Source organism: Cherax quadricarinatus, chromosome 22 (genome assembly GCF_038502225.1).
Source record: "Cherax quadricarinatus isolate ZL_2023a chromosome 22, ASM3850222v1, whole genome shotgun sequence".
In the NCBI taxonomy this organism is placed as follows: domain Eukaryota; kingdom Metazoa; phylum Arthropoda; class Malacostraca; order Decapoda; family Parastacidae; genus Cherax; species Cherax quadricarinatus.
In genome coordinates, this window is record NC_091313.1 from 18,189,096 (window position 1) to 18,213,095 (window position 24,000).

Genomic DNA, 24,000 nt, shown 5'->3' on the forward strand with positions numbered 1-24,000 from the left:
CGTAAAGCAGGTTATGACTCTTGTGTCTCGTACCCGTAAAGCAGGTTATGACTCTTGTGTTTCGTACCCGTAAAGCAGGTTATGACTTGTGTCTCGTACCCGTAAAGCAGGTTATGACTTGTGTCTCGTACCCGTAAAGCAGGTTATGACTCTTGTGTCTCGTACCCGTAAAGCAGGTTATGACTCTTGTGTCTCGTACTCGTAAAGCAGGTTATGACTCTTGTGTTTCGTACCCGTAAAGCAGGTTATGACTCTTGTGTCTCGTACCCGTAAAGGAGGTTATGACTCTTGTGTTTCGTACCCGTAAAGCAGGTTATGACTCTTGTGTCTCGTACCCGTAAAGCAGGTTATGACTCTTGTGTCTCGTACCCGTAAAGCAGGTTATGACTCTTGTGTCTCGTACCCGTAAAGCAGGTTATGACTCTTGTGTCTCGTACTCGTAAAGCAGGTTATGACTCTTGTGTCTCGTACCCGTAAAGCAGGTTATGACTCTTGTGTCTCGTACCCGTAAAGCAGGTTATGACTCTTGTGTCTCGTACTCTCAAATGGTTATCATCAAAACCAAATTTTTGAAAGGGGTGGACAGCCAAGCGGAAGGCCTCGGTCAGATGCCCAAAAGCTCTAGCTGCGGGTCATCAAATGACTATGACCCGCTACCCGGGGACGCCAACGCCGGGTCACCATATGGAAAAGCCCAGGACCGGGACAGTACCGGCGAATCATTCAAGTTCCGCGGCAGGAGGCACCTGTCCTGTTTCCTGGCAAACCTTACCTAACCTGTTGTATCTTTTCATGGATGCTGCGTTTATTTCTGTGTGAGATAGTCCATGGCTAAGATCAACATTACCATTTTTTTAAATGCTTAGCTGACAGAAAAAAATATTAGGATCTTTTAACAGGATAAAAACTATTGAGACGACTCTTAGAAGAGTAAAGATCAGTGGTGTAAGGGAAGACACAGGACGTAGTTTGTTCAACAGAATGTCGGTGTAAAGGAAACTGGAAGTGAACAGATAATGTAATAACATTACAAAAAGATAACATTCACGAGAAGAGAAATCGATGCTGGTAAACTGTGTCCATTTACGACGGGAAGGAGTATATCTTTCGCAACTTACCGAGAGCAAAAGAACCATGGGAATAGCTATATGAAAATAAGAGCGAGAGAGAGAGAGAGAGAGAGAGAGAGAGAGAGAGCTGCAAGAACTGTGTTAAAACTGTCAGTGGTGACAATAAGGCAGGAGGAGGTGCATTTCCTTCTTAAATCGCTTGACCAAGAAAAGGCTGTGGGCCCAGACAAGTTGAGCCCAAGATTGTTGAGAAGATGTGCAGACCAGCTAGCAGCACCTCTAACTCGCATCTTTCAGCACTGCCTAGTACAGTGTAAATGGCCTTCTCTGTGGAAAGAGGCAAATGTAGTCCCTGTTCACAAAAAGAAGAGCAGAGCAGAAATCAGCAACTACAGACCAGTGTCACTCCTGTCAATCACTGGTAAGATCCTTGAGACAATAATCTCAAGACAAATGACAGAGTTTTTTGACTACCACTCACTTCTTTGTGATCGTCAATATGGCTTCAGCAAAGGTTACTCTGCTGCTGATCTGTTGTTAAACCTCTCCACTAAGTGGCACCAGTCACTGGATGAATCCAAAGTCAGCTGTGTGGTAGTACTGGACATTGCTGGTACTTTCAATCGAGTGTGGCACCAGGGCCTCTTAGCAAAACTGAATGCTCTGGGAATTGCAGGCTCTACGCTATGTCTCCTCAGTGATTACCTTCATGGCAGATCTCTAAGGATAGTTTTCAATGGAATAGAATCAGCAAGACATCCTATTGGGGCAAGAGTTCCACAAGGGAGCGCTCTGGAACCATTGTTATGAAATGTCTACTTCAATGACCTTCTTCATCTCATCCCAGAATCCCATGCATATGCAGACGACTGTACACTGACATTCACTTATCCAAGAGAAGAAATGCCCAGCTGCTCTAAGCTACATCAATCACCAGCTAAGAGCTATATCAGCTTGGGGAAATAGATGGCAAGTAACATTTGCACCTGAGAAAACACAAATGATGATGATCTCTAGGCACCATGATGGTAATGCCGGTGCAGCAGTAAGGATGAATGGGAGGGTGATGGCACCTGGGGAAGAAGTGATATCCTTGGGGTGAAATTTGACTCCAAACTAGCCATGAAAAACCATGTTGTAAATCTTGCAAACAAGGCACCAAGGAAGCTTACAGCACTTCGCCGTATCTCGCATCTGCTTGGCAGCAGTGGTTGCAAGATTTTGTAAGAGGCACAAGTACGCTCACATCTTGAGTATGCTCCACTTTCTTGGTTCGCCTGCATCCCCTTCTCATCTGCGACTGCTTGACAGAGTAGAGAACAGAACAAGACATCTCATCTCTCGCCTGGATCAATCCTGGTTAGATCTGTCATTTCAGCAGAGCCTTCAACACGGGAGGGATGTGGGTGGCCTTACTGTTATGTACAAGGCCAATATTGTCAAAGTACCACACTTTAATCCACTTCGAGAACAGCGTGAAACAAGCTTCTATACCACAAGACGGGCAGAAAGCAGCAACTTCACTCTGGCTGTACCCTTCTCCAGATCATCACTTCATCTGAGTTCATTTATCCCCAGGATGACTCGAGTATGGAATACATTCGTACAGCATAAAGATGTTAACGAGATAAAGTCAGTTGATCAAATGAAAATGCTGGCCCACAGATGGCTCCAACTTCATCCTGTTCCCTACTTGTATGTCTCATAACAATAAAAATGCTTTCAAATGAGCTGATGTAGGTAACAGCTCTTAGCTTATCAATAAAGTTAGGAATCCTTAACCTGTAAATAGCTTGTCAATAAAGCTAGGGATCCTTAACCTAACCCTTTCAAACCTTGTGCAAAAATAACAGAGATAGAGAGAGAGAGAGAGAGAGAGAGAGAGAGAGAGAGAGAGAGCGAGAGAGAGAGAGAGAGAGAGAGAGAGAGAGAGAGAGAGAGAGAGAGAGAGAGAGAGAGAGAGAGAGAGAGAGAGATTTGAAGTCAAGTGTACTGATGAGACGAAGACCTTTCTTACAAACTGCTTGAAGAATCCTGGTGAAGAACTAGATACATGTGCAACATCTGAGTATCTGTAATCAGTCCCTCAGCTGAGGGACTGATTACCTCATCTTTTTGTATATAGTTCTACTGTCTTCTAATTATGTCCTTGAATTTGTATTGATAAAGCCACTGGATGGCGAAACGATTACAATAAAGATACCCAGATGTTGTACATGTGTCTAATTCTTCATCTTGGAGGTATTGTATACCATACATGTACAACAAGGATCCTGGCTTAGGAAAAAACTACCCCGGATATGGTTGCAACATTTCAACACTCACAATTCAAAACACCAAAAAAAAGACACTATTAGCATTTGTGTTTGACCATTACCTTACCTCACACAATACATCGTTATATCCAAAGCGTTCACGATTCAAAACACTCTTGTCACTGCATAAGAAACCGGTGCGCGATGCATCCATAAACAGTAACGAAACCTCTGTGAAACGTGTTACCAGAGGCCTCTGATCACAACAAACTGAAGGAACTGACTGTTTTAGCAAGATCTCGTAAAACCCCTCGTTACCACTCACTCGGCACCAGTTATGCCATTTTCTGTAGATAGTCTCTAACGTCACGAAGGCAGAACGGCGTCTACTTTCTATTTGTGTCGGGTGGCCCAAGCGGCTCACTTGGGTGGAAATACTGAATTGATGAGGCAGCGTGTTGATCAAGACACTAATGAGAAATATTTGGCTAACTGGAGTAGCGAGGGTTGCTACCAAAACATCCCCGTGAAAGTGGCAGTTGCGTAATGGTAAGTCTTTCCACCTGTGACGAATGCATTAGCTAAAACAACAACAGCCCAGACATGATCACGAAACGTTTCTTTGCAAGGCAGGCCTTTGTGTCGAACTCGTTTTGCTCAATATTGAGAAAAAACGTCGGCAGAAAGGACGTGCTCAGCAAAATATTTCTCAGCCGCACTTTTCGGCACCATCTGTCAGTCACTCATTGGACTAACATTCTTGCCTTGACTGGCACTTCACTCGATGGGTGGCTCTAGTTCCTATCTTGATCTAAGGAACTAGAGCCACCCTTCGCTTCCTAGGATTACACCTGAGTGCTTCCCATTTCCCTGTAGTAAATTATAATGATGACAGGCAATCCGAATATATTAAAAAAAAAACTGTTTTGGTTAATAGTGAAAAATGCCATAAATAGAAACACGAAAATGAACAGAAAATAAAGATGAACAGAACACGTGCGTGCGTGCGTGCTTATAACAGTGCGCTTTAAAAGATTTCAAGAACGTGGGAAAAACAAGGACAGCCTTTAAAGAACACCGTCAGTGTTGTCATCATTAAGGTCCCAGAGATGACTCTAGTCTAGGCACATTATTTTATATCATTAAATTACTTCAGATTAATTTAAGCTACCGTAAACAAACCGAAAATTAAACAAATGGCCATATACCTGCGCAGGGAAGTATATAATGTCTTCATGATATAACACAGGTCTGGTATACACTAGCTAGACGATGTATGGAACTGCACCTCGGGGGGGGGGGGGGAAACATTGTATTCATTAGCGAAAGTAACTTTTTAAACGCTAATTATGTAATTTTTGAACATGTTTTCTTAGTAGGACGGATTGTAAGATGCGCGTGGTGCGTGTGCGAGAGTGGAACGGTAAGAGATTTTCTGGAAACCTATGTCTACTAGTGTCAAGGAGGCTTATATCGTTGGAAACTAATTTCTATCGTGAACATACCGACATAGCGAAGAAATAACACTCTTCTTTTTTCAGTTGGGTTCAGTCTCACTAACATCTGAATCGAGAATAACATGAAACAGGTGTTCAGGGACCTGCCCATCATGGTCCTGTTGCTGGAACAGTTTGCTAAGTAGGGTTATTGAAGCTAAAACTTTGGGTACCTTCAAATTTATGTTAAATAAACACATGAATGTGGGGCAGAAGTTTGTGGTTATAGGAGGGTGGGGGCAGGAGGAAAGAGGAGTGATTGGTGGAATGATGAAGTAAAGGGTGTGATAAAAGGGAAAAAGTTAGCTTATGAGAGGTTTTTACAAATCAGAAGTGTTATAAGAAGAGCAGAGTATATGGAGAGTAAAAGAAAGGTGAAGAGAGTGGTGAGAGAGTGCAAAAGGAGAGCAGATGATAGAGTGGGAGAGGCACTGTCAAGAAATTTTAATGAAAATAAGAAAAAATTTTGGAGTGAGTTAAACAAGTTAAGAAAGCCTAGGGAAAGTATGCATTTGTCAGTTAAAAACAGAGTAGGCGAGTTAATAGATGGGGAGAGGGAGGTATTAGGTAGATGGCGAGAATATTTTGAGGAACTTTTAAATGTTGAGGAAGAAAGAGAGGCAGTAATTTCATGCACTGGCCAGGGAGGCATACCATCTTTTAGGAGTGAAGAAGAGCAGAATGTAAGTGTGGGGGAGGTAAGTGAGGCATTACGTAGAATAAAAGGGGGTAAAGCAGCTGGAACTGATGGGATCATGACATAAATGTTAAAAGCAGGGGGGGATATAGTGTTGGAGTGGTTGGTACTTTTGTTTAATAAATGTATGAAAGAGGGGAAGGTACCTAGGGATTGGCGGAGAGCGTGTATAGTCCCTTTATATAAAGGGAAGGGGGACAAAAGAGATTGTAAAAATTATAGAGGAATAAGTTTACTGAGTATACCAGGAAAAGTATACGGTAGGGTTATTATTGAAAGAATTAGAGGTAAGACAGAATGTAGGATTGCGGATGAGCAAGGAGGTTTCAGAGTGGGTAGGGGATGTGTAGATCAAGTGTTTACATTGAAGCATATATGTGAACAGTATTTAGATAAAGGTAGGGAAGTTTTTATTGCATTTATGGATTTAGAAAAGGCATATGATAGAGTGGATAGGGGAGCAATGTGGCAGATGTTGCAAGTATATGGAATAGGTGGTAAGTTACTAAATGCTGTAAAGAGTTTTTATGAGGATAGTGAGGCTCAGGTTAGGGTGTGTAGAAGAGAGGGAGACTACTTCCCGGTAAAAGTAGGTCTTAGACAGGGATGTGTAATGTCACCATGGTTATTTAATATATTTATAGATGGAGTTGTAAAAGAAGCAAATGCTAGGGTGTTCGGGAGAGGGGTGGGATTAAATTATGGGAAATCAAATACAAAATGGGAATTGACACAGTTAATTTTTGCTGATGATACTGTGCTTATGGGAGATTCTAAAGAAAAATTGCAAAGGTTAGTGGATGAGTTTGGGAGTGTGTGTAAAGGTATTAAGTTGAAAGTGAACATAGAAAAGAGTAAGGTGATGAGGGTATCAAATGATTTAGATAAAGAAAAATCGGATATCAAATTGGGGAGGAGGAGTATGGAAGAAGTGAATGTTTTCAGATACTTGGGAGTTGACGTGTCGGCGGATGGATTTATGAAGGATGAGGTTAATCATAGAACTGATGAGGGAAAAGAGGTGAGTGGTGCGTTGAGGTATATGTGGAGTCAAAAAACGTTATCTATGGAGGCAAAGAAGGGAATGTATGAAAGTATAGTAGTACCAACACTCTTATATGGGTGTGAAGCTTGGGTTGTGAATGCTGCAGCGAGGAGGCGGTTGGAGGCAGTGGAGATGTCCTGTCTAAGGGCAATGTGTGGTGTAAATATTATGCAGAAAATTCGGAGTGTGGAAATTAGGAGAAGGTGTGGAGTTAATAAAAGTATTAGTCAGAGGGCTGAAGTGGGGTTGTTGAGGTGGTTTGGTCATTTAGAGAGAATGGATCAAAGTAGAATGACATGGAGAGCATTTAAATCTGTAGGAGAAGGAAGGCGGGGTAGGGGTCGTCCTCGAAAAGGTTGGAAGGAAGGGGTAAGGGAGGTTTTGTGGGCGAGGGGCTTGGACTTCCAGCAGGCGTGCATGAGCGTGTTCGATAGGAGTGAATGGAGACGAATGGTATTTGGGACCTGACGATCTGTTGGAGTGTGAGCAGAGTAATATTTAGTGAAGGGATTCAGGGAAACCGGTTATTTTTATATAGCCGGACTTGAGTCCTGGAAATGGGAAGTACAATGCCTGCACTCTAAAGGAGGGGTTCGGGATATTAGCAGTTTGGAGGGATATGTTGTGTATCTTTATACGTATATGCTTCTAAACTGTTGTGTTCTGAGCACCTCTGCAAAAACAGTGATTATGTGTGAGTGTGGTGAAAGTTTTGAATGATGAAAGTATTTTCTTTTTGGGGATTTTCTTTCTTTTTGGGTCACCCTGCCTCGGTGGGAGACGGCCGACTTGTTGAAAAAAAAAACATGAGTGAGAGGGATTGGATTTAAGTGAGACTTGCACATGAGTTAATGAGGTTATCAAAGTTTATTTCTTGGGCAACATTCAGAATGAGCTGGGCAAATATTTCTTTCAGTGGATTTGGATTTGAGAAGGATCTGCCTAGTATGAGCCAGTAAGCCTGCTGCAGTATTCCTCCTTTCTTATGCTTGTTAGCCTCAATCTGTCAAGCACATGCCAGTCAATCGCAGCAGCGACAATAAACACATTAAAGCACCTGCAATCGGGGTCACTATTCACTGACCAGCGGGGCCGTGTAAGACACACGCATTGTTCCAGGATTTTCAACACTGATCACTTTTACAGCTTTTGTGTTGGTGGCATTTCCAGGAAGTCTTATTTAGTGCCTTTCTTGAACAATGGAAGCCTTAATAGTTCCAGACACTGCTGGTGTGATCTGCAGTGTCACAGGCACGCCTGGTATAATCCCCAGTCACAGACACAGCTGGTATAATCCGCAGTGTCACAAGGACGGCCGGTATGATCTGGAGTGTCACAGACATGACTGGTATAATCTTATGACTGTGTCGTAGGCATGACTGGTATAATCTTATGACTGTGTTGTAGGCATGATTGGTATAATCTGCTGACTCCGTCACAGGCATGACTCTCAAAGTCTGCTGACTCTCAAAGTCACAGCTTCCATGAACCGCAGACTGTCATTCCTCACATTGTACACAGAAACATATTACGAGCACACAGCACAATATAACTTATACATTCAATAATTTTACTAACTGCACACATTACTATTGAAAAAACAATAACGCTAAAGTCAGTCAAAAACTGAACCACTGCATAAAACTACCTCCAGGTTCACTTCCAGGAATCCGTATACACAACCCCAAGATTCCTAAACACATTTCCAGATATATATGAACAGGACCATTTCTCGCATAAATATTATTGAATGTTCCCATATCAATGCGTACTGTTGTTATGAACATAAGTTACAACTGTCTACGAGCATTGTATTAGATATAAAGACTGATGTGTAGAAGACACCTGTCTCCAATTCTCTAATAAAATACCTTGCACATGTGTTTTATTCATGATCTTATTGGTACTGTATACCTTTCATCTAGTGGTACCTACAAGCACTATTTTCTGAATCACAGGTACATATAATGGGCAGTAAATTTCCAGCATACCTTCTCGATCTGTGGCAGTGAAGAGCGTTCCAGGCACCAGCTCACACTATTTCCTGGATCACTAGTGCAACAACAAACAGCTGCAGTAATCCATGTTAAATGTTGTCGAACCTTGTTTATTACGAAGAGTTATTCACCAGGTGCTGGAACATTAATCGCAGGTGAGCCAGGCGATGCTGAGACCAGCACCTGGACTTGCAGAGCTGGGCCTCGGGGGCTCGCAGCAGCAGAGGCTCCACCATGGAGCGTGTGCAAGGTCGTGTTGGCTCCAACTGAAATCATGGAACACTCAGCCATGGTTCGTCTGGCACGCACCAGCACCCTCAACCTCCACCAATGACCGCTCTGGCTTCTGCTGCTGCTGCTGCTACAGCTGTGCTGGCTGTGGTGATGCTGCTGGTTGTGGTGATGCTGCTGCTGTGCTGGTGGTGGTGGTGATGCTGCTGCTGCTGTGCTGCTGGTGGTAGTGGTGATGTTGCTGCTGTGCTGGGTGTGGTGGTGATGCTGTGATGGTGGTGATACTGTTGTGATGGTGGTGATATTGCTGTGCTGGCTCTGGTGGTGGTAATACTGAAGTGCTGGAGGTGGTGGTGGCGATACTGCTGCTGCTGTGCTGGTTGTGACGTTGTGGCAGTTGCTGCTATTAGTGTTTCAGCTGGTGCTGTTTTAAGTGCTATTCAGACTCATGCTGCTTCAAATGTCATTGCTGCTAGTGCTGCTGCCTCGTTTTAGTGTGTGATTTTGCTATTGTTGCTGCAATTTTTATGTTCCTACTGTGGCTTCTGTTTCTGCTGTTGTTGCTGCTACTCTCGCTGCTCCTGTTGCTTCAGCTATAGCTACTGTTGCAATTTCTCTTACAGTAACAGTTGTTCTGTTACAGCTACTGTTGTTATTTCTGCTACAGCTATTGTTGCTGTTTTTGTCACAGCTACTATTGCTGTTTCTGTCACAGCTACCGTTGCTGTATCTGTCACATCTACCACTGTTGTTTCTGTTAAATTACTGTTGCTGTTTCTGTCACAGCTACTGTTGCTGTTTCTGTCACAACTGCCGTTGCAGTTTCTGTCACAGCTACCATTGTTGTTTCTGTTAAATTACTGTTGCTGTTTCTGTCACACCTACCATTGTTGTTTCTGCTAAATTACTGTTGCTGTTTCTATCACAGTTGCTGTTGCTGTTTCTGTCACAGCTACCGTTGCTGCTTCTGTCACAGCTACCGTTGCTGTTTCTGTCACAGCTACCGTTGCTGTTTCTGTCACAGCTACTGTTGCTGTTTCCGTCACAACTGCCGTTGCAGTTTCTGTCACAGCTACCATTGTTGTTTCTGTTAAATTACTGTTGCTGTTTCTGTCACACCTACCATTGTTGTTTCTGCTAAAGTACTGTTGCTGTTTCTGTCACAGCTACCGTTGCTGCTTATGTCACAGCTACCGTTGCTGTTTCTGTCACAGCTACCGTTGCTGTTTCTGTCACAGCTACCGTTGCTGTTTCTGTCACAGCTACCGTTGCTGCTTCTATCACAGCTACCGTTGCTGTTACTGTCACTGCTACTGTTGCTGCAGGCGCTGGCTTAACTGTTAACGTGTACGCTGGTGTTTCATGTAGTGCATTGTACTGCGACGCCTTGTGTTGATTTAGCTCTTGCTAATGTTTGACTAACGCTGTTAACTTTTTGTTCAGATGGTGGGGGTTATGGAGACGCTTCTGCTTTTGTTGTGGCTGTTGTTGCTTTGTTGGTGGTGGTGCTATGGGGAGGCTTATGGTTTTTGTTGTCGCTGTTGCTTTCGTTGATGGTGTTATTTTCGTGCTGCTGCCTTTGCTGTTTGCCGTGTTTGTTTGCCCTTTTTTGTGTTAGTGTTATTGTTGGTGGAGTTACGATAATCTTGTGTTTTTGCTTTTGTTTTTATTCTTTTGGTGTAATGCTTCTGCTGTTACTATTAACATTGCTAATATCGTATTTTGCAATAAAGCGAGATTATTATTATTATTATTATTATTATTATTATTATTATTATTATTATTATTATTGCTGTTGTTATCAAATTCACGGGGAACCACTACAAATGTAACGTCCCGGGAATGGAAGGCGATCGAATTTGATCCCAAAGGAAGGACAGCTTTTCTTCCGTGGATCAAGAGTTCTCCAACTCTGGCAGCAGCCATGGTATGGCAACACCAGTCACATGACACGAGATATGAGGGTACATACACACACACACACACACACACACACACACATGATGAGTGCAACAGAGCAATGGTGGACACTAGCTGAGGTGGCAAGAAGGGCCCACTCAAGTAGAGCGAAGTTACTGGTCATGGGCGACTTCAATCACAGGGAGATTGATTGGGAAAACCTGGAACCACATGAGGGTCCCGAAACATGGAGAGCCAAGATGATGGATGTGGTGCTGGCAAATCTCATGCACCAACATGTTAGGGATACTACCAGAGAGAGAGGGGAGGATGAACCACCAAGACTGGACCTCGGGTTCACCCTGAGTAGATCAGACATTGAGCACATCACATATGAAAGGCCCCTTGGAGCTAGTGACCACGTAGTAATGAGCTTTGAATACATCGTCGAGCTAAAAGTGGAGAGGGTAAAAGAAGTAGAAAGGGAAAAGCTAAACTATAAAAGGGGGGACTACACAGGAATGAGAAGCTTCCTGCAGGAGGTTCAGTGGGAACAGGAGTTGGTAGGAAAATCAGTAAACGAAATGATGGACTTTGTAACAACAAAATGCAAGGACGCAGAGAAAAGGTTTGTTCCCAAGGGTAACAGAAATAATGGGAAGGACAGAACGAGCCCTTGGTTTACCCGAAGGTGCAGGGAGGCAAAAACTAAGTGCTCTAGAGAATGAAAAAAAGTACAGAAGGCAAAGGACTCAGGAGAATAAAGAGATTAGTTGACGAGCCAGAAACGAGTATGCACAAATAAGGAGGGAGGCGCAGCGGCAGTATGAAAATGACATAGCATCGAAAGTCAAGTCTGACCCGAAACTACTCTACAGCCACATCAGGAGAAAGACAACAGTCAAGGACCAGGTAATCAGGCTGAGGAAAGAAGGTGGGGAGCTCACAAGAAACGACCAGGAGGTATGTGAGGAGCTCAGCATGAGATTTCAGGAAGTATTTACAGTGGAGGCTGAAGGGACAACGGGAAGACAAAACAGTGGCATACAGCAATAAGGGATATACCAGCAAGTGTTGGATGAATTACACACAACTGAGGAGGAGGTGGAGAAGCTCCTAAGTGACCTTGATACCTCAAAGGCGGTGGGACCAGACATCTCTCCGTGGGTCCTTAGAGAGGGAGCAGGGACACTACGTGCCACTAACCAAAATCTTCAACACTTCCCTTGAAACTGGGCAACTACCTGAAGTATGGAAGAAGGCAAATGTAGTCCCCATCTTTAAAAAGGAAGACAGAAATGAAGCACTAAATTATAGACCAGTGTCACTGACATGTATACTATGCAAAGTCTTGGAAAAGATTATCAGGAGGAGAGTGGTGGAACACCTGGAGCGGAACAAGATTAAAAACGACAGCCAGCACGGATTCATGGAGGGCAAATCCTGCGTCACAAACCTACTAGAGTTTTATGACAAGGTAACTGAAGTAAGAAATGAGAGGGAGGGGTGGGTTGATTGCATTTTCTTGGACTGCAAGAAGGCCTTCGACTCAGTTCCTCATAACAGATTAGTACAGAAGCTAGAGAAGCAGGAACGTATAACAGGTAGGGCACTGCAATGGATCAGAGAATACCTAACAGGGAGGCAACAGCGAGTCATGGTACGTGATGAGGTATCACAGTGGGCGCCAGTGACGAGCGGGGTCCCACAGGGGTCAGTCCTGGGACCAGTGCTATTCTTGGTATATGTGAACGACATGACGGAAGGGATAGACTCAGAAGTGTCCCTGTTTGCAGATGACGTGAAGTTAATGAGGAGCATTAAATCAGACGCGGACCAGACAGGTCTACAAAGAGACCTGGACAGGCTGGATGTGTGGTCCAGAAACTGGCTCCTAGAATTTAACCCCGCCAAATGCAAAGTCATGAAGATCGGAGGAGGGCAAAGAAGACCGCAGACAGAGTATAGGCTAGGTGGCCAAAGGCTGCAAACCTCATTCAAGGAGAAAGACCTAGGACTGAGTATAATACCGAGTACATCGCCAGAAGCACACATTAACCAGATAACTGCTGCGGCATATGGGCGCTTGGCAAACCTGAAAATAGCGTTCCGGTACCTCAGTAAGGAATCGTTCAAGACTTTATACACTGTGTACGTCAGGCCCACACTGGAGTACGCAGCACCAGTTTGGAACCCACACCTGGTCAAACACGTCAAGAAATTAGAGAAAGTGCAAAGGTTTGCAACAAGGCTAGTTCCAGAGATAAGGGGAATGTCCTATGAAGAAAGGTTAAGGGAAACCGGTCTGACAACACTGGAGGACAGGAGGGTCAGGGGAGGCATGATAACGACATACAAAATACTACGTGGAATAGACAAGGTGGACAGGGACAGGATGTTCCAGATATGGGACACAGAAACAAGGGGTCACAATTGGAAGATGAAGATTCAGATGAGTCAAAGGGATGTTAGGAAGTATTTCTTCAGTCATAGAGTAGTTAGGAAGTGGAATAATGTGGCAAGAGATGTAGTGGAGGCAGGAGCTATACATAGTTTTAAGACGAGGTATGATAAACCTCATGGAGCAGGGGGAGAGAGGACCTAGTAGCGGTCGGTGAAGAGGCGGGGCCAGGAGCTGAGTTTCGACCCCTGCAACCACAATTAGGTGAGTACACACACACACACATACACACACACACACACACACACACACACACACACACACACACACACACACACACACACACACAAACATACATACACACACACACACACATACACACACACACACACACATTCATACACACACACACACACGCACACACGCACACACACACACACACACACACACACACACACACACACACACACACACACACACGTACATACACACACACACACGTACATACACACACACACACACACACACACACACACAAACACACACACACAAAGTGCAATAGAGAATGGAAAAAGTATAGAAGGCAGAGAACACGCGAAAATAGGGAGATCAGTCGCAGAGCCAGGAACGAGTACGCGCAGGTAAGGAGGGAGGCCCAGCGACAGTATGAAAATGACATAGCATCGAAAATCAAGACTGACCCGAAACTGTTGTATAGCCACAACAGGAGGAAAACAACAGTCAAAGACCAGATGATCAGATTAAGGACAGAAGAGGGAGAACTCACAAGAAATGACTAGGAGGTATGTGAGGAGCTAAACAGGAGATTTAAGGAAGTTTTTACAGTAGAGACAGGAAGGGCTGTGGGAAGTCAGCACAGAAGGGAACATCAAGAGGGAATACACCACCAAGTGCTGGATGACATACGAACAACCGAGGAGGAGGTGAAGAAGCTGCTAAGTGACCTTGATACCTCAAAGGCGATGGGACCGGACAACATCTCCCCATGGGTCCTTAGAGAAGGAGCAGAGATGCTGTGCGTGCCTCTAACCACAATCTTCAACACATCCCTTGAAACTGGGCAACTACCTGAGAAATGGAAGACAGCAAATGTAGTCCCCATATTTAAGAAAGGAAACAGAAACGAGGCGCTAAACTACAGACCTGTGTCTCTGACATGTATTGTGTGCAAAGTCATGGAGAAGATTATCAGGAGGAGAGTGGTCGAACACCTGGAACGGAACAAGATTATAAATGAAAACCAGCATGGGTTCATGGAAGGCAAATCTTGTATCACAAACCTCCTGGAGTTTTATGACAAGGTAACAGAAGTAAGACACGAGAGAGTGGGGTGGGTTGATTGCGTTTTCCTAGACTGCAGGAAGGCCTCTGACACAGTTCCCTACAAGAGATTAGTGCAGAAGCTGGAGGATCAGGCGCATGTAACAGGGAGGGCACTGCAATGGATCAGGGAATACCTGACAGGGAGGCAGCAACGAGTCATGGTACGTGAAGAGGTATCACAATGGGCGCCTGTTACGAGCGGGGTCCCACAGGGATCAGTTCTAGGGCCAGTGCTATTTTTGATATATGCGAACGACATGATGGAAGGAATAGACTCTGAAGTGTCCCTATTCGCAGATGACGTGAAGTTGATGAGAAGAATTAAATCGGATGAGGATGAGGCAGGACTGCAAAGAGACCTGGACAGGCTGGACATGTGGTCCAGAAACTGGCTTCTCGAATTCAATCCTGCCAAATGCAAAGTCATGAAGATTGGGGAGGGGCAAAGAAGACCGCAGACAGAGAATAGGCTAGGTGGACAAAGACTACAGACCTCACTCAGGGAGAAAGACCTCGGGGTGACCATAACACCGAGCACGTCACCGGAGGCAAACATCAACCAAATAACTGCTGCAGCTTACGGGCGCCTGGCAAACCTGAGAATAGCATTCCGATACCTTAATAAGTAATCGTTCAAGACACTGTACACTGTGTATGTTACGCCCATACTGGAGTATGCAGCACCAGTCTGGAACCCACACCTGGTCAAGCACGTCAAGAAGTTAGAGAAAGTACAAAGGTTTGCAACAAGGCTAGTCCCAGAGCTCAGGGGAATGTCGTACAAGGAAAGGTTGAGGGAAATCGGACTGACGACACTGGAGGACAGAAGGGTCAGGGGAGACATGATAACGACATACAAGATACTGCGGGGAATAGACAAGGTGGACAGAGATAGGATGTTCCAGAGAGGGGACACAGGAACAAGGGGTCACAACTGGAAGCTGAAGACTCAGACGAGTCACAAGGACGTTAGGAAGTATTTCTTCAGTCATAGAGTTGTCAGCAAGTGGAATAGCCTAGCAAGTGAGGTAGTGGAGGCAGGAACCATACATAGTTTTAAGAAGAGGTATGATAAAGCTCAGGAAGCAGAGAGAGAGAGGACCTAGTAGCAGTCAGTGAAGAGGCGGGGCCAGGAGCTGAGTCTCGACCCCTGCAACCACAATTAGGTGAGTACAATTAGGTGAGTGCACACACATACACACACACAGTCTTTTAAGTGCTGACTATTGTGACTTTTCATTCATTACAAGATACAATCTCAAGAAAATTTCAGCATCACCATATTGTACAGTGCAGATTAACTCAATTAAGTGACTGTATGTGAAATGACTAATATTTTTTTTTGACACAACTATGGTCAATGGGGCCTGATAAAGACCCATTGTGGCCTCTGTTAATTTTGTTTTATTCTGTGCTACAGCTCACTGGATGAGCATGGGGTGTAGAATAAGCTAGTCGCTCAGGCGACATAACTAACACAGAGACGTTACGATATCACAGAAATATAAAAAATTTAAAAAAAAAAGAATACTTGAAACTGGTCACAGGTAAATAGCAGGCCTGACACTGATATAATAATAATAATAATAATAATAATAATAATAATAATAATAATAATAATAATAACAAAAAAAGGCACAATACCATGACTGGAACGATACACAAATAACCCGCATATAAAAGAGAGAAGCTTACGGCAACGTTTCGGTCCGACTTGGACCATTTACAAAGTCACACTAACCAGAAGTGGGGCAGGACGGCTATATATAGGCAGGAAGAGGTAGTAGTAGTAGTAGTAGTACAAGAATGGTATATAATACCGACAAGATGAAATTAAGACACATGCGCAACACCCGGGCATCCCTATCGTAGACATTTCGCCATCCAGCCAGCCAATGGATGGCGAAACGTCCACAACAAAGACAACTAGACGCCGCACGTGTCTTAATTTCATCAGTAGTAGTAGTAGTAGTAGAAGAGGTAGTAGTAGTGGTAGTGGTAGAAGTGGGGAATAAGGAGGACGAGCCAGTCAAATACAAAGGAAGGGGAGCAGTGCAAGAGAGCTAGGTGCCCATAGAGGGAGAGCAAGCGCACAGAGGTGCGTGAAAAGGGAAGTGGTGAAATAAATGAAGAAGGAACAGAAACAAGAGACAGAAGAGCGAAAGACAACCCAGAGGAGAAAAGGAAAGAGGAAAGGGGAAGAGGGAGAAGAAGAAAAAGAAAAGGAAAAAATGAGGAGTCAGGTTAAGTCACGGGTGTTCTGAAGTTTGGAGCATTTTACAATGTAGTGGGAGAGGAAGGCATCTACAGAGACGAAGCCAGGGCTAAGGTTCATACAAGAAAAGTTTGTATTAGAGAGGATTCAACTAGACGGCGACTGTTCGAGTTGGAAGTAGGGAAGACAGTTTTAGCAGAAGACCAGTCAATAGGATGGCTATGATCTCTAACGTGACAGAAAAGAGCATTGTTAGTGTCGGCAAGCCTAACACTATTTTTGTGCTCCCTAAGTCTGTCAGAAAGAGATCGACCAGTTTCTCCGAAGTATTGAAGAGGACAGGTGAAGCAAGAAATAGAGTAGACACCAGGAACATCTGTAGAGGGAGGAGAGGTATGAACGAGATTAGTGCGAAGAGTGTTAGTCTGGCGGAAGGTAAGCTTGATGTCTAAGGGACGGAGAGAATTGTTGAGATTAGAAAGACCGGAAATGTAGGGAAGGCAGATCATAGCCATCCTATTGACTGGTCTTCTGCTAAAACTGTCTTCCCTACTTCCAACTCGAACAGTCGCCGTCTAGTTGAATCCTCTCTAATACACAACTTTCCTTGTATGAACCTTAGCCCTGGCTTCGTCTCTGTAGATGCCTTCCTCTCCCACTACATTGTTAAATGCTCAAAACTTCAGAACACCCGTGACTTAACCTGACTCCTCATTTTTTCTTTTTCTTTTTCTTCTTCTCCCTCTTCCCCTTTCCTCTTTCCTTTTCTCCTCTGGGTTGTCTTTCTCTCTTCTGTCTCGTGTTTCTGTTCCTTCTTCATTTATTTCACCACTTCCCCTTTCACGCACCTCTGTGCGCTTGCTCTCCCTCTGTGGGCACCTAGCTCTCTTGCAGTGCTCCCCTTCGTTTGTATTTGACTGGCTCGTCCTCCTTATTCCCCACTTCTACCACTACCACTACTACTACCTCTTCTACTACTACTACTACTACTACTGATGAAATTAAGACACATGTGCGGCGTCTAGTTGTCTTTGTTGTGGACGTTTCGCAATCCATTGGCTGGCTGGATGGCGAAATGTCTACGATAGGGATGCCCGGGTGTTGCGCATGTGTCTTAATTTCATCTTGTCGGTATTATATACCATTCTTGTACTACTACTACTACTACTACTACTACTACTACCACCTCTTTCTGCCTATATATAGCCGTCCTGCCCCACTTCTGGTTAGTGTGACTTTGTAAATGGTCCAAGTCGGACCGAAACGTCGTCGTAAGCTTCTCTCTTTTATGTGCGGGTTATTTGTGAATAATAATAATAATAATTTGGGATTTTATAAGTGTTTTTTTTTTGAGAAATTCACAGGTGCTCGTACATCAAACCATAACCAAAACAACTATGATAAAAAAAATAAAATTTACATTCAAGAGTGACAGTATACCCTCCAGGTATACTCCAGGTATGATCGTCAGAAACTTAATCTCCAGTAAAAAAAAAAAAAGATGTGCTTTCAACGCTGACTGTCACGGGTTTGTAACAGGACAGATTCTGGAAAGTAACGGGACTGTCGCAGGTATCTGACAGATCTGTCACGGATATGTAACAGGTATGTCACGGGTAGGCAGAGGGTCTTCAGGATAAAAGGTGAAGTTCCTTGTTCGTGACGTCAGTGGTCTCCACATAAGTCGGGGCCTCAGACTGGTCGGTTTCTCGAGACGAATAAGCTTATTAGGTGCACACACAGGTACAGGAAAAGGATTTATACAGCCTAGAAGCCTTTGTTGACCACCTAGACCACGCAATGAAAAAAAAAACAAATGCAACAATTTTGTACTTCTGGGCACAGAATTTTGTATTCTCGGGCCACTACGGTGTATTATTGGACCACTACTGCGTATTATTGAACCACTTTTGTGTATTACTGAACCACTACTGTGTATTATCGAACAACTATTGTGTATTATCGAACAACTATTGTGTATAATTGAACAATTATTGTGTATTATTAGACCACTATTGTGTATTACTGAACATCTACTGTGTATTTTTGAACAACTGTTTTGTACTATTGAACCACTGCTGTGTATTATTGAACAACATTGCGTTAATAGGCAAAAATTGTGTATTTTGACCAGACTTTGAGATCATTAAAATAGAATATATATATATATATATATATATATATATATATATATATATATATATATATATATATATATATATATATATATATATATATATATATGTGTGTACTCACCTAGTTGTACTCACCTAGTTGAGGTTGCGGGGGTCGAGTCCGAGCTCCTGGCCCCGCCTCTTCACTGATCGCTACTAGGTCACTCTCCCTGAGCCGTGAGCTTTATCGTACCTCTGCTTAAAGCTATGTATGGATCCTGCCTCCACTACATCGCTTCCCAAACTATTCCACTTACTGACTACTCTGTGGCTGAAGAAATACTTCCTAACATCCCTGTGATTCATCTGTGTCTTTAGCTTCCAACTGTGTCCCCTTGTTACTGTGTCCAATCTCTGGAACATCCTGTTTTTGTCCACCTTGTCAATTCCTCTCAGTATTTTGTATGTCGTTATCATGTCCCCCCTATCTCTCCTGTCCTCCAGTGTCGTCAGGTTGATTTCCCTTAACCTCTCCTCGTAGGACATACCTCTTAGCTCTGGGACTAGTCTTGTTGCAAACCTTTGCACTTTCTCTAGTTTCTTTACGTGCTTGGCTAGGTGTGGGTTCCAAACTGGTGCCGCATACTCCAATATGGGCCTAACGTATACGGTGTACAGGGTCCTGAACGATTCCTTATTAAGATGTCGGAATGCTGTTCTGAGGTTTGCTAGGCGCCCATATGCTGCAGCAGTTATTTGGTTGATGTGCGCTTCAGGAGATGTGCCTGGTGTTATACTCACCCCAAGATCTTTTTCCTTGAGTGAGGTTTGTAGTCTCTGACCCCCTAGACTGTGATCCGTTTGCGGCCTTCTTTGCCCTTCCCCAATCTGTGTGTGTGTGTGTGTGTGTGTGTGTGTGTGTGTGTGTGTGTGTGTGTGTGTGTGTGTGTGTGTGTGTGTGTGTGTGTGTGTGTGTAGAAGAGGGTGCCATATTGGGAAGATATATCAATATCAGAACAATCTTATATCAGCAAAACCCTGAACTTTATAATATGCACCTGATAATAATGGAGGCCTTTCATACCGGAGGACTAGTAACGGAGGTACCAGCTCACCTCCGTTGCTTCTGTTACTTGAGTAAGCTGGTCTGAAAAGCTGCAGCATATTATGGAATTTGATGGTATACAATATCGATAAGTTAAAGAATAATACACATTTTTACCACTTGGGTAACTGTACTACCAAAACGTTCCGCCTGCACAACAGGCTTCTTCAGTCAAAAACAGGCGAATACAACACAGTGGAAGCAGCAGCAGCAGCAGTAGTTTTGACGTCATCAGTCCGTCACCCCTTGGAAGGGGATAATTAGTCCCTCAAGCCTGTGTGGCATACATTACGATGATCACTGGTGCTGTTACTCCAACATCAGACGCCACCCTCTTGCTGTAGCTTCGTTCTACTACCACAGGGAGAATTATTGCACCTGTGTGTTACTCTTCTGAAGCTGCCCAGTATACCTCATCACCGTGCTACGCTAAACACTGACTTCAGTCTTCACAGACAACAAATCAACATTACCTGTTGTACTTAAATTTAGCCACTGTTATTTACTCACTGTTATTCAGTCACTCTGATTTCATTTTGATCACTTTTAATTTGTTTTATTCACACTGAGTTGTAGTTTCGGATTTTTAGGATCTTTTTATATATCCACTCTGCTTATTTTCTAGTTATATTATTTCTATATTATTCTCAGAAATGGAGTAGATACTGTCTTCACCAAATCTTAGCCTCTCATACCTGGTACTAGAGAAGACGATGTCTCCCGGAAGCTAAGGATGCAGCTGGCAAAGATAGACAAAAGGCAAAAGCTTATTGCCCCTCGCCAACGTTTGTCACTGGTATGAAAAAAAATGGGAATACGTATAGAATATAACGTATGTTTGGTCACGGCAGAAGAGCTGTGAGGCGGCCCCAGGCAGCTCCACCTGGTGTGAGCTTAGAGACGTGCCAGCGTTTTACTCGCTTATCCACACACACGTATGCACACAAATACATAAACACGCGTGTGCGCAACCATACATTAACACGCTCGCAAATATATATACGTACATGTACACGTAAATACACACACACACACACACACACACACACACACATCTCTCCATGGGTCCTTAAAGAGGGAGCAGAAATATTGTGTGAGCCATTAACAAAGATCTTCAACACATCATTTGAAACTGCGCAACTCCCTGAGGTATGGAAAATGGCAAATGTAGTCCCAATTTTTAAAAAGGGAGACAGACATGAGGCACTAAACTACAAACCTGTATCACTAACGTGTATAGTATGCAAGGTCATGGAGAAGATCATCAGGAGGAGAGTGGTGGGGCACCTGGAAAGAAACAAGTGTATAACTGACAACCAGCACGGTTTCAGGGAAGGAAAATCCTGTGTCACAAACCTACTAGAGTTTTATGACAAGGTGACAGAAGTAAGACAAGAGAGAGAGGGGTGGATCGACTGCATATTTTTGGACTGCAAGAAGGCCTTCGACACAGTTCCTCACAAGAGGTTACTGCAAAAGCTAGAAGACCAGGCACACATAACAGGAAAGGCACTGCAATGGATCAGAGAATATCTGACAGGGAGGCAACAACGAGTCATGGTACGCGACGAGGTGTCAGAGTGGGCGCCTGTGACAAGCGGGGTTCCACAGGGGTCAGTCCTAGGACCTGTGCTGTTCTTGGTATATGTGAACGACATAACGGAAGGGATAGACTCAGAAGTGTCCTTGTTTGCAGATGATGTGAAGTTAATGAGAAGAATCAAATCGGACGAGGATCAGGCAGGACTACAAAGAGACCTGGACAGGCTACAAGCCTGGTCCAGCAACTGGCTCCTTGAATTTAACCCTGCCAAATGCAAAGTCATAAAGATTGGGGAAGGGCAAAGAAGACCGCAGACAAAATATAGTTTAGATGGCCAAAGACTGCAAACCTCACTCAAGGAAAAAGATCTGGGGGTGAGTATAACACCGAGCATATCTCCTGAGGCGCACATCAATCAGATAACTGCTGCAGCATACGGGCGCCTGGCAAACCTACGGATAGCGTTCCGATACCTCAGTAAGGATTCGTTTAAGACTCTATATACCATCTACGTCAGGCCCATACTGGAGTATGCAGCACCAGTTTGGAATCCACACCTAGTCAAGCACGTCAAGAAATTAGAGAAAGTGCAAAGGTTTGCAACAAGACTAGTCCCAGAGCTACGGGAATTGTCCTATGAAGAAAGGTTGAGGGAAATCGGCCTGACGACAGTGGAGGACAGGAGGGTCAGGGGAGACATGATAACGACATATAAAATACTGCGCGGAATAGACGAGGTGGACAAAGACGGGATGTTCCAGAGATGGGACACAGACACAAGAGGTCACAATTGGAAGTTGAAGACTCAGATGAATCAAAGGGATGTTAGGAAGTATTTCTTCAGTCATAGAGTAGTCAGGCCATGGAATAGCCTAGAAAGTGATGTAGTGGAGGCAGGAACCATACATAGTTTTAAGGCGAGGTATGATAGAGCTCATGGGGCAGGGAGAGAGAGGACCTAGTAGCAATCAGCGAAGAGGCGGGGCCAGGAGCTGTGACTCGACCCCTGCAACCACAAATAGGTGAGTACAAATAGGTGAGTACACACACACACACACACACACACACACACACACACACACGCACACACACACACACACCAGGAGCCAGGAGCTGAGTCTCGACCCCTGCAACCACAATTAGGTGAGTACAACTGGGTGCGTACACACACACACACATTCAGTTGTATACACCAGGCAAAGAAATGTATGCCTATCTTATAAAAATGTGAAGGATAAATACTGAAACATCTGTTCAGCACTTAGTAAACATATACACAGGTAATAACTATGCAGTGTATATACACATAGTTGGCAATGTATATATACATAGTTGGCAATGTATATACACATAGTTAACAGTGTCTATACACATAGTTAACAGTGTATATATACAAAATTGACTACATTCCTTGTCTTAGTGACTGAAGTCGCTTTGGTGTCTGTGTCTAGTTGAACTGAGATGACAGTTGTGAACTTACGTTCTAGTCCTGTATACTCTCTCCTTCAAGGAGGGTGTCTTGATGCTGGCAAGGGGCTCTTGATCCAAGGAACGTGATCCGCCCTCCTCTTCTTCGGACCCCAACCTTGAATACCTCCAAGGTATTCACCATAATTATCCGATACATAATTACTTCGATCAAGATGCCTCCAGAGTAACTTTCTTACATTATTAATATATTCACGAGGACGCGCTAAGGAGGTCATGCAGCGCTTGGGGAATGGGAGCAAGATCAAGAGCCCTTCACAAGATCAAGAGCCCTTCACAAGAATCAAGGTTTCTCTCCATCACTATCTCCCCCCCCCCCCACACCTTCATGTGAAGGAATTTCGCCTAGGGAAGAACTGTGTTGTCCTTCAGTCATCAACCTGACAGGTACCATTGCTCCGAGAAAGACTCATTATATATATATATATATATATATATATATATATATATATATATATATATATATATATATATGCTGTCATGTGTAAGTAACTCTAAGACAGCTGAAGTCAGCTGCTGCGATGTCATCTTGGTTGAAACAGTTCATCTTTTGAGTGAATATCTGGACGTCTCTTCCATTATCTCTCTCACTTGCTCACTACTCAATATAGAATATTTCAGGTGAGATTTGTTGTCTCAGTTTAAAACTGAGATATGGCTGTCCAGTTTATATTATTATCAACTGAAACATCGTCTGAAAACTAATTTAAAAACTTTCCGGATTACACATTGTTTGTCTGGAATACAATTACGTCGTCTTGGAGACCTTGTTAAGAATGCAACTGGTATTTACTAGTGAGAATGACAGTGCTAAAGTGGACGACGCCACTATCTCCACCACCACAATCATCACCACCACTACTACCACAATCATCACCACCACTACTACCACAATCAACACCACCACTACTACCACAATTTATCCATCTTTTAAAAAAGAATAAAGGCCCAATACCGTGTCTGGAACAATACACAGACAACTCGCACATAGAATCTTATGACAACGTTTCACTTCGACTTAGACCATTAACTAGTCACTGGTTAATGGTCCAAATCTGACCGAAACGTCGTCAGAAATTTATTGTCCCTATGTGCTGGTT

At 43.8% G+C, this 24,000-nt stretch overlaps 1 protein-coding gene across 5 annotated transcripts in view; it reads right to left on the reverse strand.

Moving 5' to 3' along the window:
* f (espin protein forked) overlaps positions 1-24,000 on the reverse strand; it is a 638,438-nt gene that overhangs the window by 232,224 nt on the left and 382,214 nt on the right. Inside the window, exon 1 of one of the 5 annotated variants that reach the window (XM_053778213.2) lies at positions 8,555-8,836. The exons of the other annotated variants lie outside the window; for them this stretch is intronic. The gene's annotated coding sequence lies outside the window, so the exon portion shown is untranslated. Of the gene's footprint in view, positions 1-8,554; positions 8,837-24,000 lie in introns of those variants that run through there. 5 annotated transcript variants of the gene reach the window in all.